We start from the raw sequence: 14,729 nt of genomic DNA, 5'->3' as shown, positions 1-14,729 counted from the left end.
TTGAACATTTTCTAATTAAACTCTGTTCTCCTCCAGGATGCTCAATGAATATTTCTGCGCATGCCAGACTATGGAAAAAGTTGGGAAGCATCGTCTTTCACTTGGTGTAAATTGCCTATTTCTACAGTGGAGCCTATGATGAGTCATCTTAGAAGCAGCATGATTACGTTATTCAACTCAGTGTGATAATGTGTGAGGGAAAAAATAAGTAAATTACATAAAGAATTTTTTCCCAAAATGAGAAGGTTGGAAGTCAATTTGAATCACATGCCCAAGGAATCACTGAACTTCTATTCTCAATATTATCTTCTAAGTATGAACATCATAAAAGTACTTTGTCTACTCAATTGTCAGGGTCAAAGTTGAATTGGGTTGGGTTTACTGGAGTGTCTTTTAAGAATACTGTGTTTTCCTTGTGCAATAAAGTGTAACCAGCAGGGATTCAAACTATATATGCTGCAACAAAACTCAATTAAGAGCTTTTTAAAGAAGGCACTATAAACAGCATTTTCCTTCTGCTTTAGAATATTTCAAATACAAAATTAGCAAGCCCCAGAGACTGGAATTTCTGCAACAGGAGAGATGAAAGGTTAACTGTCTAAAAAGGAAAGACTATGTTTGACATATTCTATTTAGCTAATAAAAGGGTTTCCTAATAAAAGCAGAGGCCCCACTTGATGTGCCTAATACTCCCTCAGTGTTTGCATACACAACTGAGTAATTAGAAAACCCTACTCCAAAAAAAAAAAAAAGTGAATAAAAAGCTATTGCAGACATGGTTCCTTGTTTACCAGGCCTGCTGAAGGCCCCGGAGGTCACCGTGATTGACAGGATCTTGGTGTTCCAGAAGGGTCGAGAATACACACATCGCTAAGAGGAGAGCTCCAAAGCCCTGACCACACTGAACAGAAGGGCAGCGACCGGGGAGAACAATGTAGCAGGCAAAGCCTGGGGGACTAGTGGGCGGAAGGATGTTCAAGGATTGCAAATGACATTCCCAGTCAATTAGTACCCATTGGAAGCCCAGGCACACCAGGCCAAAAAAAGAAAACTGAAAATTCCCAGGGCCAAGGAGCTCTCTTTGCCAACAGCAAAGCACCCTGTAGCCATTTCCATTAGGTACACTTCACTAACCCCCAGCTCCCAGAAGCATTTCTGCAAGCTGCCAAGGCACAACTTGCTTGAGAAAATCACCAGTTTCTGCAATAGATGGCTGTGTTATTTTCTTTACGCATGTCTAAAAGGTAAAAGCAAACAAACGTGGACAGTTTTTAATCACAAAGCCAACTCTACTTTCTCCCTGACATACTTAACTTACTAGAAACCTAACAAGAAATAGCTTCTCTATTTCCAACCATTGAGACGAACTATGCAGATTATTTGGGACTCTTACCCTTGAAGAGTCCTCTGACCCAAATTTAACAACACCCAGCTCATTTTGTTTGATGTGATGTTTGGAATGTGTGGGAGAATAAAAGAGAATAAAACTATTTGCAGGATACATTATTAAGATTAGTTTAATGAAAATGAGTTCAGCCAAGAGAGATGTCACTGTTAAAAGTACACCAAGACAATTGCCACAAGAACCTGTATTTTCCTGTCATTGTGTTAGAACTTCCACTGCTGAATGAGATCATCAAATTTTTAACCATCAAAATCCCAACTTGCCAAAGCCAAAACCTGACAAGCAGAACTGTGGTCCAACTGCTGGTTCTGAAGTGTAGAACTTCTGTTTCAACAGCTGGGATATAAGTGAAGACTGTTTGAAATTTTAATGAAAGTGTCTTTTTTTTTTCTTGACTCTTTCACCGCAGAAAAGCATATCATTTCTTGAGGCAAAGAAACAAAAATAATCTTGTCTTAGCAAGGTCACACAAGGATTTTTCGAGCTTAATCCTTTTGGAAAACCTCTCACTTAATCCACTTCACCCTGTAGAAAGTCCTGTTTAGAATTTCTATATAACATTGAAACAATAAACAGACATGGAGGATGTCAAAGTTCTACAGGTCCTTTAAAGAGTGTGTTGTTTCTTTTTTTAAAAGTGCTCTTTCTTTGGGTTTCCAAGAGGTAAGTTCCCCTTAACAACACACCTTGCAATGCTCATGAAGATGGTTCAAAGGGTTGGAGTGCATCTCACTGACCGTGCCACAAAGACAAGTTTTCAAAAGTTGCAGCGTGGCAAAAGGGAATTTGAGTATTTTCCCTTGGAAAAATCAAGTAATAGTAAGAGAAGAGAGTACCGTGAAAGCCTTTTTATTCTGAGTCTGTCAAAACTGAAATTCCATTTTTTCAGGGAGCCTCTCTCCCCTTTGGACTGGAAGCCCACCTCTGGCCCTGGAGGTGCAATAAAACACACCAAGAGTGACAAAGTGCTTGCTTCCCTCCTAGTTCTCTCCTACTTCTCATTCACAGCTTTGTTCACATTCTTAGGAAGGAGGAAATGGCTCTCCGTTCATTTGCCACAAGGTCCACAGACCCATTACAGTGCTCAGGGGACAGTGTGTCGCCAGGACAACTAAAATAAACACGAGAGACAGATGCTCAGGCCAGAATTCTTCAAAGGCAAGGGGGTTTGACACTTCATAAATCACCATGTCACTCTGGTCTAACAAAAGCTGTTCTCATGTACTGTACACCATTTCTCCAGCTTTGCTCCCTGGTGCAGTTGGTTTGCATGCCACATCTGGCCTGTTACTAGACACTACATATATGCAGAAACTCCAAGGCAGTGACAACAGGGCACGGTCTTCATTCCCAATGCAGGAAGTCCTCTTAATAAAGAATTTGAGGGACAAGTTAATACAAATATCACTAACACTATTCCATAAATGAAATGCTTATTTTGAACAGATATAAGAAAGCATTTTTCACAGCAAGTTTCATGGGCTTGATTCTCTAGGATCGTTTAGTGTAGACAAAACGAGAGTCTCAAGGTGACAGAGGAAGGGCTGGAGAGAGAGGCTGGTGGGTCAGGTGCTTGCCTTGCACTCACCTGACCCGGGTTCAATGCCTGGCATCCGAGATGGTCTCCTGAGCCTGTCAGGAGTGATTCCTAAGCACAGAACCAGGCATCATCTCTAAATATTTAAAGGTGTGGTCCCAAAACGAAAACAACAACAAAAAGATGACAGGGACAGAATACTAAACATCTATTGGTACCTGTGTTCAGATTAGTCCAAAGACTCAACAAAAGCTCTGAGATAAAACTGAATAACTCTGCCATCTTAATATTTTCCTCTGAACATGCTGGAGTATAAGAGAAACTAGCCTTCCAAGGAGAACAGGCAAAATTTCAGGAAAATCTTGTTTCCATCAGTTGAGTACTTTATACAGCAGAGCGAGTTGAAGGTAATGACTATGGATCAAGAGGTTTTGCTATTTCTCTCAATAAATTATCCTTTCGGTGATGGCTCAGGATACTTAGTAGTTATTCATATCCTACTCAGAGAATCACACACAATATTTAAATGACCCAGATAGAATAAAACACCTTTTGGTCTATTTTCCAAGCATCTATGCTCTTAAATTTTGCCCATAAATATTAATTACCAGATAAGTGTAATATGACCTGAATCGAAGTGGAAAGTGAATGTGTTCCATTTGATCATTACCCCTATAGATTAGCGTGTAGATGCTCGTTTTTTTCTGCTAAAGGAGCAGGGAAGTCACCCTCAGGCAGAAGAAATGTACCTGTCAATACTATCAATATTATACACAGACAAGGCTCCCAATATTTTCAAGAATGAACCCCTAATTCAATAGCCATTGGTTCTCTTTGATCACAAGAAGACATGCACAAGGACAAAAGCAAGGCTAAGTGCAGCAACAGTTGATTCTTGGTTTCGGGCTCACACCAGGGGTGCTCAGGGATCACTCCTGACTCTGCACTCGGCAGTCACTCCTGGAGGGGCTCAGGGGACCATCTGAGGTGCTGGGGATCGAAACCTTGTTGGCTGCGTGCAAGGCAAGTGTTCTACTGTTGTTCCATTTCTCTGGCTCCATAGTAACATTTTAATATGAATTTGTATCTCATTAAGCCCAATAGGATCACACAAGTAACTGAAGGATGATGGTGACTTTCTCCAAGACATAAATGCATGCAGATCCCAGCCCAGTGCTGGACTTTGTGATGCAAGAGCTGCAAAGCCCTCTCTAAAATATCAACAGGTAACGCAATGCTCCCGGGGCCTCTAACACATATCCACCCACTGGCTCTGTCTCATTTGGCTGGTCTCAATTCAAACGTTACTTCCACAGAGTCAAAGCGCACTGACCATGCAGCCACTGGGGGAGTTCTCATTTACCTCACATTCCTTATCACATCTCTGGCGCTTATGGATCTTTCTTCACATCACCACCTCCTGCAATTCTCTTGTTTATTTGTTGAAGGTCTTACGGGCCCAGCTCCCAACCCACCCCCTCCCATGAAGCTCTCTCTGCCAAGGCATCTATCTGCATTATTGGGTCTCTTCGAACCTCTCACGAGGAGCAGAGTTTCCCTAGCACTAAACAGGTCTCCCTCATTGAACGGCCACTTCATTTCCACAAGGCACAGATCCACGTCCAACAAAAAAGGAGACAAACTCATCGCTTGCCAAGTTACCGTTCAATAGTTTCGAATGTGGAAAAAACTGCTGAGGAGAGAGTAGAGAGATTAAGACACTTGCTTTACATGTGGCCACCCCTGGTCTAATCCCAGCGTTATGCTCTTCCTCTGCCGCAGGGAGTTTTCCCTGAGCACAGAGTCAAGAGTAGCCCCTGAGCACTGTGGGTGAGCTCTCCATCCCCAACAAACAGAACAAACAATGGCAGTCTCCCCCTGGCCTCGCAGACACGACCCTTCTGTTTGGCTTTTCCTTACTGGCGCCTTTGCGACACATCACATGTGAGGGTGCTGTCAGCAGAGCAGCTACCGTATCCTTTTCTGTGGCTGTGGAAAAGCCCCCAGATCAGTCAGTCAGGAAGCGAACAAAGTGGGAGATGCCCTCCCACCCCCGGCCCATTTTCAAGCAATGGTTTCGTTCATTCCACCTGTTTACTGTGCTTTGCTGAGGTACGAAGCCAGCGAAGGCGGCTGCTGGTCCCGTGCGCTGTGGCAGGCGTTCTGCTGCAACGTGCCACGGTCCTTGTGTGACTGCCCAGAAGGCTGCCGCACTCGAGAGCTCCGTGCACGGGGCGGCGGGTGAAGCATGACCAGCACAGCGTTCCTGCCTATGGCCCACTAAGAAACAGGACAGTGCAGCACCCAAGGGTCGTGGTCGGAGCACAGAGTGATCAGATTCAGTCCCCAAAGCCCACAGGCTGGCAGCCACACTCAGGTTTAAGCACACTTCTCTGTCCTCCTTCGTTTCATGTCTTTGTGGAAATTAAGCCCTTTGTAGTGACAAACAAGAGAGTTTCTGTCTCCTTGGGCAGATGAGAAGCACATACGTGGATGCTTCCACACTTCTCTATCTCCTTTCTTACCATTCCATTCCTTTCCATCTTTTCACAGAAAATAATAAATAATGGGAGCAGAGAGAGAGTATAGAGGCGAGGGTGATTGCCCTGCACCCAACCGACTGGGTTTGATCCCTGGCACCCATAGAGTTCCCCAAGCCACCCAAGGGTGACTCCTGGGCACAGAGCAGGAGTGACCCCTGAGAACTGCTGGGTGTGGCTCCTAACCCACCTGCCCCCCCTCCCAAAAAAATAGAAAAGAAATTGTAGAGAAATTTAAAGGCTAGTTCCTAAATATCTTTCAGGTGGTGCAAGATAGCAATTAAGTGGTTGCTTTTTAATGCCGGTGATTTGGATTCTGAAAATCAATCCACTGGGTTCTTCTGTTTTGTCATTCACATAGTTAATCAACCAAGATAAGACTGGCGAACCCGTCTGCCCATGACAATCTTCACCACAGATGAAGTCGCACGCCATGCACACTTTAACTTAAAATCATCATGAGCAACTCTCCTCATTTTAAAATCCCTCCCTCACGCCTCCCTTTGCTGCTGTGCTGGAGGTGACCACATCCCCTCCTGGCTGGGGTGTCCTGGGCTATGGTCCTGTCACTGTGGCACCCTGCGCAGCTCACTGCAGTCACACGCTCGCAGCTCAGGGCCTGTGGGGCTGGACTTGCTCGTGGCAGGCGTGGGAGCCACAGGGCCAACTCTTGGGCCCCTGAGACTCACAGATTCATGAGCAGAGAACTTACTTGAGGCACCAGAAAGGCCACTGGTGGCCTGCTGTCCCAGTAGGAACCACCATCCCAGAGATGGGCAGGGATATCATAGTCATCAACAATTGTTGCTCGCCCCATCACAAAAAAGGTGAGGAGCACATTAGAATGAGTCCCAGCCAACAGCGTCTCATTAAAATGAAACAAGAGAGTCGGGGAACAAAGAACAGTCCCTATTACTCCCGTGACTACTGTTCACTTCATGCCGACAACCACAGGTAGGCCTCAGGATCCTGAAGACAAGGGGAGAGCTTATAGTATTTGCGTCAGTAAAAAATGAAACTAATTTTTGTACACTTGGCAAAACCAGATTTCATAATTAAATCCTAGGAAGGCTAAGTTTACTTGATTCTCTCAGACCTAAAGTAAAAGAGCAGAAAATCTGCAAGTGCAGAAGGGAATTCTACTGAAACTGTTTTTATCTGTTCTTGTCTAAACTGATGCCACTTTGCAGCTTTAGTAACTTTTTGGGATTAGTATGGGCCCTTCCCAGTGGTGCTCAGGAATCACACCTGCAGGACTGAGGGACCATATGAGGTGCTGGGGATGAAACCAGGGTCGGATGGCTGTGAGTCAAGTGCCTTAACCCCTGGACTATCTCTCTGGCCTTTTAATAACTTTTTGAGTATTTGTTTCACACTGATAAGATGCACTCTAAAAGTTCCCATCACAGTAAACGATTAAATAAAAAGTCGTAGCATGTGAGCTCAGTTCTAATAAAATGCATACTGTTAATGGCGGTGAGACAGAAATGTGTGTGCTACACTGACTGTACTTCTGAATTAGATGTATTCGTCTCAGTCATAGCACGAGGCAAGAGGAGAGGGCGTGAGCTATGAGACATGGTCGCCCAACCCTGTGAAATGAGGAGTGCTGCACCCGCACTACGCCAGCACTGAGCCTGGAGTGGCCCCTGAGCTCGACCAGGTGTGGCCCCCAAATAAAATAAAGCAAACAGCATTGACTAGTAGACTCAGCACAGAAAGTTCATCTGCCCGAAACTCTGCTCTGTCTGTACCCGTGACGGTCAGTATATGGCGACCTGCAGGGTCTGTGAACTGAAGGGTGCTAGACGAGGAAGGAAAGAGCTCATGCAGAAAGCAGTTCCGGCACATGGCGGGGAAGCGAAGAGCGTGTCACAGCCACATATACACAGGACATGTGACGTGGGCCCTAAAGGTGCCTTCCCTGATGGAAATCCAATACGGCCATTTCAACTTCAAAGTTTCGTTTTGGGGCCACAGCCGCACTGTGTAGGGCCCCTTCCCAGCTCTGCTCTCAGGGACCCTTCCTGTCAGGTTCATGGGACTCTGTGGGGCGAGGGGAGTAACCTCGGGTCAGCTGCGTGCAGGACAAGCGCCCTGCCTGTTGTGCTATCCCTCTGTCCCCTTGAGTATTTGTTCTTGTTATTTTAAAGGAATTAACTCCTCATCTGAATTTGAAGCATTAAGAAAGAGGCTTAATTTCCTTTAACTTTATTTGAAATTTTTTTCAAAGTTGTTTTAGTCAGCAATCAAATTTATATTGTCCTGGAAAAGACATATATAATAGATATTCCTAAGGACAAAACATGGCCTCCAAAAGATTGATCAAAAAAAAAAAAAACATATGTATCACGCGCTATTATTTTTTTCCTTATAAGCATCAATGAGGAATTAGAAAATATCAGAAATGTATTCATCATTTAGTTTACGCATTAAGATAAAAGGCTTTATTCTAGAATAAAATAATCTTTAAAATAAAGATTTTTATTTTTAAATAATTTTATTTTATTTTTATTTTATTTTATAATAATCTTTAAAATAAAAATAATGAAATAATAAATAATAAAAAAAACAATAAAAATTACTTAAAGAATACCGAAGACTGCCAATTTGGAATGAACACTGTTTGCTGCAATCCTAACACACTTCAGTGTGGAAATGCAATGGTTCGAAAGAGCAAAGTCCTCCTTGCTCTGTTGTACGCCTAAGCTCCACACTGTTTCTCAGGCCACGGAGTCAGATCCTCCTGTGACCAGACCTGGGTGTGCCACGGTCTTCCTGCTCTCTGGCAGGAGAAAGCAAACAGCCCAGTGGTGCCAGATGCTGAACACAGACACGCCAACTGCTTGGCAAAGCGCTCCATCCTTTCTAGAAATCACCTTTCTGTGCGCTACTATATCCAGTCATGGATTCTAAACAGATTCTCTGATTACACAGCGTCCTCCATGCGAAGCGAGTGGAGAGCAGGATAGGACTGACTTGTGAGTGTGAGATCAGATCTTTCTTCCTAGCAGTCAGATCAGAGCGGTAGCAAGTTACTCTGAAATCAGGAAAGTCAATACCTCAATAAGGAAATATTATGATAAAGAGGGGGAGAATGCAGATCAACACCAGGTGCAATGTGGAATTCTAGTTTCTCTGAGGATAATGCAATAACATAAAACAGGTAAATATAGTTAAGTCATCAGAAACACAAGTTATGAAAAGATGGTTTAAAGAGAAAAGAAATGGCTATACTCATGCTCATCCTTTTCTTGTAAGCACTATAGAAACCACATGCAAATTATATTTTTATACAGAATAACCAACTGTATAAACTGGGAAAATGTCAATTTTCCAGTTTATTTTCTCCTGAGTAAATCAGGAGAAAATTCCTTTGTACTGAGAAAAGTGAGGGATTCTTGCTCCAAGTTTACACTCTAGAGATGTGGCCTGACATTTTGTTTAAGATCTTCAAATAAAAACATCCCACTTGTTTTCTTGTTTGCAAAGTAATCATCTATAAAATAATACTTAAGATCCTTACACATTGGGGTGGCTTTTGTGCATGGACACATATAAATGCATGAGACAGATTGGGCTAAGAGTGGTTCATAAACCTCATTCTTTTCTCCATGCTCCTTATTAGTTTGGGGGTTTTCTTGTTGTTTTGGGGGTCACACCTGGCAATTCTCTGGGGATCTGTGCTCAAAAATCGCTCCTGGCGGTACATAGGAGACATATTGGAAGCAGGGGATCGATCAAACCCAGGTCAGCTGCATGCTGGGCAAGCAGCCTACCCATTGCACTATCTCATCTCTCCACTCCCACCCACCCCACCCCTGCCCCAACACTTTTCTTTTGCTAACACTGACTGAACTTTTCAGGGCACTCAAGCACACTATCATATTTCAGATACAGGACACCCAGATGCGGCAGGTGAAGTCTCATAACTCCCCAGATGTGACAACTAAGAAGAGGAACGTGAAGATTCTTCCTCAGAAGGAAACGCCATTCGGAACATTCTCCACAGAGCCTATTTCAGAAACCAGGAAATCAAATAATGGTCATGAAAAATGCCTGGCAGGGAGATGGATAGTGGACACAGTGTCCCTATTAACATAATTACATTTCTAAATTAACGTGGCACCACTGGTAATTTACAGAAAGACCAGAGGAACTTCCCTTTCACACAAGTCACCTGTGATGGGGTGGTAGTGCCTCCCTGTCACCTCACAGGACTGTCTGACAGGTCAGTGAGGAGGCAGGGAACAAGGCTCTTCTCCATAGAGGCTGGCCTGCAAACAAAATTTGAAATAGAACCTTCGGTCCTTATATAGTGAGATGCGAGTTATTACAGAAAAACGTAACAGTGGATTTACTAAGCACAGGCATGATCTTACTTGTGATTACATAACAGATTTGTTATTCATTTATTTTTGCCATCACAATCAACATCAACTTAATTCACTCAGTGTATCTCCTAAGTGCACTTAAAACTCCATAATGCTTAACGAAAAGCAAAACTTGATAAAAACAGATGAATAAAACTTGAAGGATTTCTCTGTTAAAGGAGAGCACCTTATAAACATACTAGGAATACAAAATGATAGTCACAAAACTAAGAAATTCGCTACCTAACTTCCTCACAACTTCATTTTTAGTTGGATTAATGGCTCATTCATTTTCCTTATCTTCCCACATCTGGAATGTTCTTCCTAAATAAGACAATAAAGACCACATGAAAATGAAACACTCAGCAATCTTATTTGCCCATTGCGGACAAAACTATCAAAAATTAAATTTAGTTTTTTAACTATACCATGAATAGTATAGTTATAGTATCCTACCCTCTGCTAACGTGGTTATGGATTGGTATAAACAGATGAGATATACTGACTTTTCAGCTTTGGATTATGACCCATTAGTGTGTATTAAATTCTTTTATAAAAGGCATATTCTTGTTTTTTTAGTAACAAAAGTCACGTAAATCATAGGAAATATTCTTTCATAAAAGTTTTGCTTCAACTATGTGCAAGAATTTGTGCAAATGCATTGTTTTTTCTGAAATACTTACAAAGGAAATTTGGGGGAGGGGGGAACTGCACCAGGCAGGGCCTGGAATTTTCTCTGGATTCTGCACTCAAGGGTCACTCCTGGCAGGACTCAGGAGACCATGTGGGGAGCCAGTGATTGGACTCAGCAGCATGCCGCATAAGTGCCCTACACACTGCACTATCTCTCTGGCCCCAAAGTACTTCTGTCTTGTAGAGAGCTCAGGCCTAAAGAGCACTGTAGAAGAGAGTGCCATCTTCACGTCGGCAGTCACAGCATTGATGGCAGCGGCCAGGTCTACCCAGACAATTACGTATTTTCCTATCAGGAAGGATTTTAGGTTAAGTACATTGTTTAAGCTCTTAATCATAAACAAGAGTCAGGGTCAGTGAAAGCGCCTCACGTATGACCTGGCCTTGGGAAGCTCGTTGGAGTCATCAGGGCAGATTAGCAGCGGGTGAAGCAGTTAGCAACCAGACGCAGCTACACCGGACATCTGGCAGGTCAGACATCCGCAAAAAGACTTTTGCAAAAGCCTTGGTGATGGCATAGGGAGCAGAGGAGGTGAGAGCTCATGACAGGAACATGTTGCTCTCCTAGTCCATGGGGCCGGCTGTGTTCCCCAGAGGCCTACATGACATGCGGGAGGGGTTGAAAACTAGCTTAAAAATCAAGTTAAAAACCAACCTCTTCCAAACAGAGACATGAGGTGCGGAGACGCAGAGTGGGTGAACTGGGCTCACACCGGATGTGCTATGGCTCATGTCAGGCGGCTGGCAGGGCACTGAATGTCCACTAGAGAGGCTTCCAGGGGGCCAAAGGCAAGGAGAGGTCAAGTTTGCTGCTACTGGCTCTGGGACTGGCACTATTCAGTACTGATTAAAGGCAGTGACCCCGAAAAGATGCACCCAGCCCCCTTAAAGCACCGGAGTACATGCTTTGCACACAGGCTGCCCGTGTCCGACCTTTGGCACCTCCAAAGCAGAACCGGGAATGACACCCAAATGCTTCCAAGTGTGGCCCACAAATCAAAACAATAAAGTAGCACCAGGAGGATTTGATGTCTTTCTGTCATATCTGTGCACTCTGCTAGTCTGGCCGATGTTCATTTTAAACACTGACTTCTGCCAGTAAATTAAGGATGTAAAAGACACTAGAGTTAGAACTGACCAGGTGTTAGTGAATACAGTTCATTCTTAATTTTTCTTTGAAGGGTACCAGGACCAAGGATCGCCGACTGCCCTACTGGATTGATTGTGCTTCTGAAGGCTCTTGACGTCGATCCCACACCTAGCGCAAGTGAGCTGCCCGACATGTGCCTCTCACACAGAAGCCACTTTTCCTTGTTCATTTTTAAGAATCGTAGAATAAGGCCGGGGTGGGGGGGAGGGCGGAACCCAAGAGCATCAGGGATGTGAGTGTTGAATATGAAGGTCACGAGACGTAGCCCAAGGGTCCGGGTTGATGGCAGGCTCACTATGCACCAGGGAGGCGGGCCATGCCTCCCCTCAATACGGGGAGAGCATGACAAGCTGAGGCCCACGGCTGACCCAGTCCAGGCCCTTCCTTCCTAACGGCCACTTCACCAGCCTGAGGCTGTGCTATCCTTGTTTAGGCCTCCCCGCCTTTCCTGTTTTAATGAAGACGTTATAAACATAATAATGTAATGTGCAGGAATTCATTTACACTGCTTATGCTACAGAAATCTTGATTTAGTAGATATCCCTTCAGGTTACGATTTCTGCTGCTGGCTGCAATATAATAAAGATGCTGACACTTGTGAATTACTTTAGTGAGTCCTACAAAGGCTCAACTCCAATGGTAAACGGGAGCTAAATAAAAGGTAAGGGAGGGGGCCAGTTCACCAGGGCCCCACCTGTCCTTGCTGCCTAATTGAAGGCCTCTTGGAAACGCCAGCTGGGAGGTTTCTCCGTGCTGAGGCACGGAGGAAGAGGAAGGATATACGACTCTGAGTTTTAGGACATGAAGGTTAATGGAAAATGGGAACGGCTCTGCTTTATGGACCCTCCTGAAGATAGATGACGGGCGAGATGGGCAGGAGGAATTATTTCTTATCTGGAAGAAGCGGAGGTGAAGAGATGAGGCAATGGCGTGTGAACGATGACTAGTCAGGGCCCTGACTAAAGGTGAATGGCCTGAGGGAGAAGGGAGAGGTATAGGTGGTCTTGCCCAGGGCCCGGACCTCATTAATAGTTAAACAACAGCACTGAAAATTAATGGCCCACACCTGGCTGCCCACGCAGTGGCACGCCTCTCAGCATGGCCTGCAGGGCGCCATCCCCTGGGGAACAGGCCGGATTAAGTGAGGGCCAGAAAGACAGATGAAGAAAGAGCATCTAGCCAGGCTCCACCACACCGAGTGGCCTGGAAGCCACCCCAGAGCTGCGAAGGAGAGGCGGGCCGGGCTGAAGGCGTTTAGAGAGGAACCACCAAGAATGGCCTGTCAGAGCTGGGCGGCGCACTGACCTCCATGGCATCTGCCAGATGGCCACGGGACAAAAGCGATTCTTCAACCTGCCTTGAACCCGCCAGGTGCGGAGAGAACGTTTGCAAAGAGCAATTTACACCACCTCATTGCTTTACACTGGAAGACTCTTCTCCCCACTCCACACAAGATGACCTAAGGAGTTGCCACCACTGTTGAGGGTCCAGACAAAAGACCATGCCCCACCCCCACCCCCATCCCCCAGTTTGCTTTCTGCTTTGTGCACAGATTTTTGAAAATCGAGTCCAATAAATTCCACGCAGGACAGTTTACTGCGGCTCAGGACTGAGCTCCTGAGAGGCACCTTTTTATTTATGGGGCTGGGGAAGGGAGGTGGTGATATTTCCTGTGTTGGACGCCTTATACTCTGCAGACCTTTGGGGACTCATCACTGCTGCATTCTTTAACAGCTGAGATGACAAGGATGTCCATTACCCAAATGGACAGCACTCGCTATCGATCAGGGCTCCACTTAGCCCACTCATTTCTCATCCAATGGTCTCTCGTCTCCGCTGCCCTCCCTATGGGAGGGGGGGAGCTTTTGTCTCAGGTGTTGGAGAGTTCATCTGCATTCTGGGCACAACCCAACAATTAAAACACATCATGAGCAGAACTCGGGAGTGCCTCGCCCACAAAGCAGCCTGAACTGGGTGCCCCCACCCCTAGGCCAGAAGAAGTTAACAAGGTAATCAATCCACCTTTGCAAAAGTCCAGGAGTTAATTATAATACTCTTCCAAAGTTACCTGTACCAAGCAAGCACTTTAATTTCTGCTTTCAAAATTGTATTTTCAATGATAAAAATGTGTAACAAAAAAGGCCCAAATCCTAACAAAACAAAGGCCCGTCTATGTATTCTTGCCAGTTACTCATTTGGGGACAGTCTTGCCCTACAACTAATTAGATCTATGCAGTTCAACACCCATCACGATCTCCCCAATAAAGAGGCAGTTTTATAGAGTTTTCATCTGAGTGATTAAATTGGGCACGTGGAAAGCAATGTTGATCCACTTAATGGACTCCGGCAAAATGGACACCAGCAGCCAAATCACAGAGTCTCACAGCTTCTTTATCCTTTCACCAAACTGCAGTCACAGAAATACATAAGCATCTCGCAGAGCTGAACCGCACAGGCGCCAGGCAATGATGCTGGAAGTACTGGGAGACCCCCGCACGCCACTTGCCCCCTGTCCTCACCCTTCCTCCCCCAGAGCCTCCCGCCTCTAGTCCTCAAGTCCCCGAGACCTGCGAGGCAGAGCAGGCACCAGCACCTGCACCACACACAGAACGATCAAATGGCATTTAATTGCTGGATGACACTGGGCAGCTGGACTTGAATTCTGATCTCCAAGTATTACCCACGCAACTGTCTCCAGAGATAAGGTTGTTGTGATAACAGCAGATAAAACCAGTTTAACCTGGTAGCAGCGAGCACTTCAAGATCTTGACTTTGCCCATAAATAAAGTTGGGGGCCATGTGAACTTGAAGAGGTCTGACGCACTCTCCCATGCTTAAAGGAACATCACTTTCCTTTTGAGTATGTGTGCGAATCTTTCTCTATAAACATATGACCTCAGAGAGGGCAGGACATGTAAATTGTGGGAGCTCTTAATTACTTTTCTGTCAAATATTGGATTGCAAATGATGATGAATAATACAAATTCAGTGTGGTTGTTTGTCTTTGGGGGCCACACCCGGCGGTTCTCAG

General features: G+C 44.9%; 1 protein-coding gene and 1 non-coding gene across 3 annotated transcripts in view; both read right to left on the bottom strand.

Moving 5' to 3' along the window:
- The window catches only part of EFNA5 (ephrin A5), a 293,964-nt gene that overhangs the window by 141,603 nt on the left and 137,632 nt on the right, over positions 1–14,729 (bottom strand). The gene's annotated exons all lie outside the window — the stretch shown is intronic.
- Positions 11,727–11,857, bottom strand: LOC129400987 (U11 spliceosomal RNA). Its single transcript, XR_008628025.1, has one exon. It is a non-coding gene; the product is annotated as a U11 spliceosomal RNA (small nuclear RNA).

Source organism: Sorex araneus, chromosome 1, assembly GCF_027595985.1.
Source record: "Sorex araneus isolate mSorAra2 chromosome 1, mSorAra2.pri, whole genome shotgun sequence".
Classification (NCBI taxonomy): domain Eukaryota; kingdom Metazoa; phylum Chordata; class Mammalia; order Eulipotyphla; family Soricidae; genus Sorex; species Sorex araneus.
Note: the sequence above shows the minus strand (reverse complement) of the source record. Positions and strands in the feature narration are given on the sequence as shown.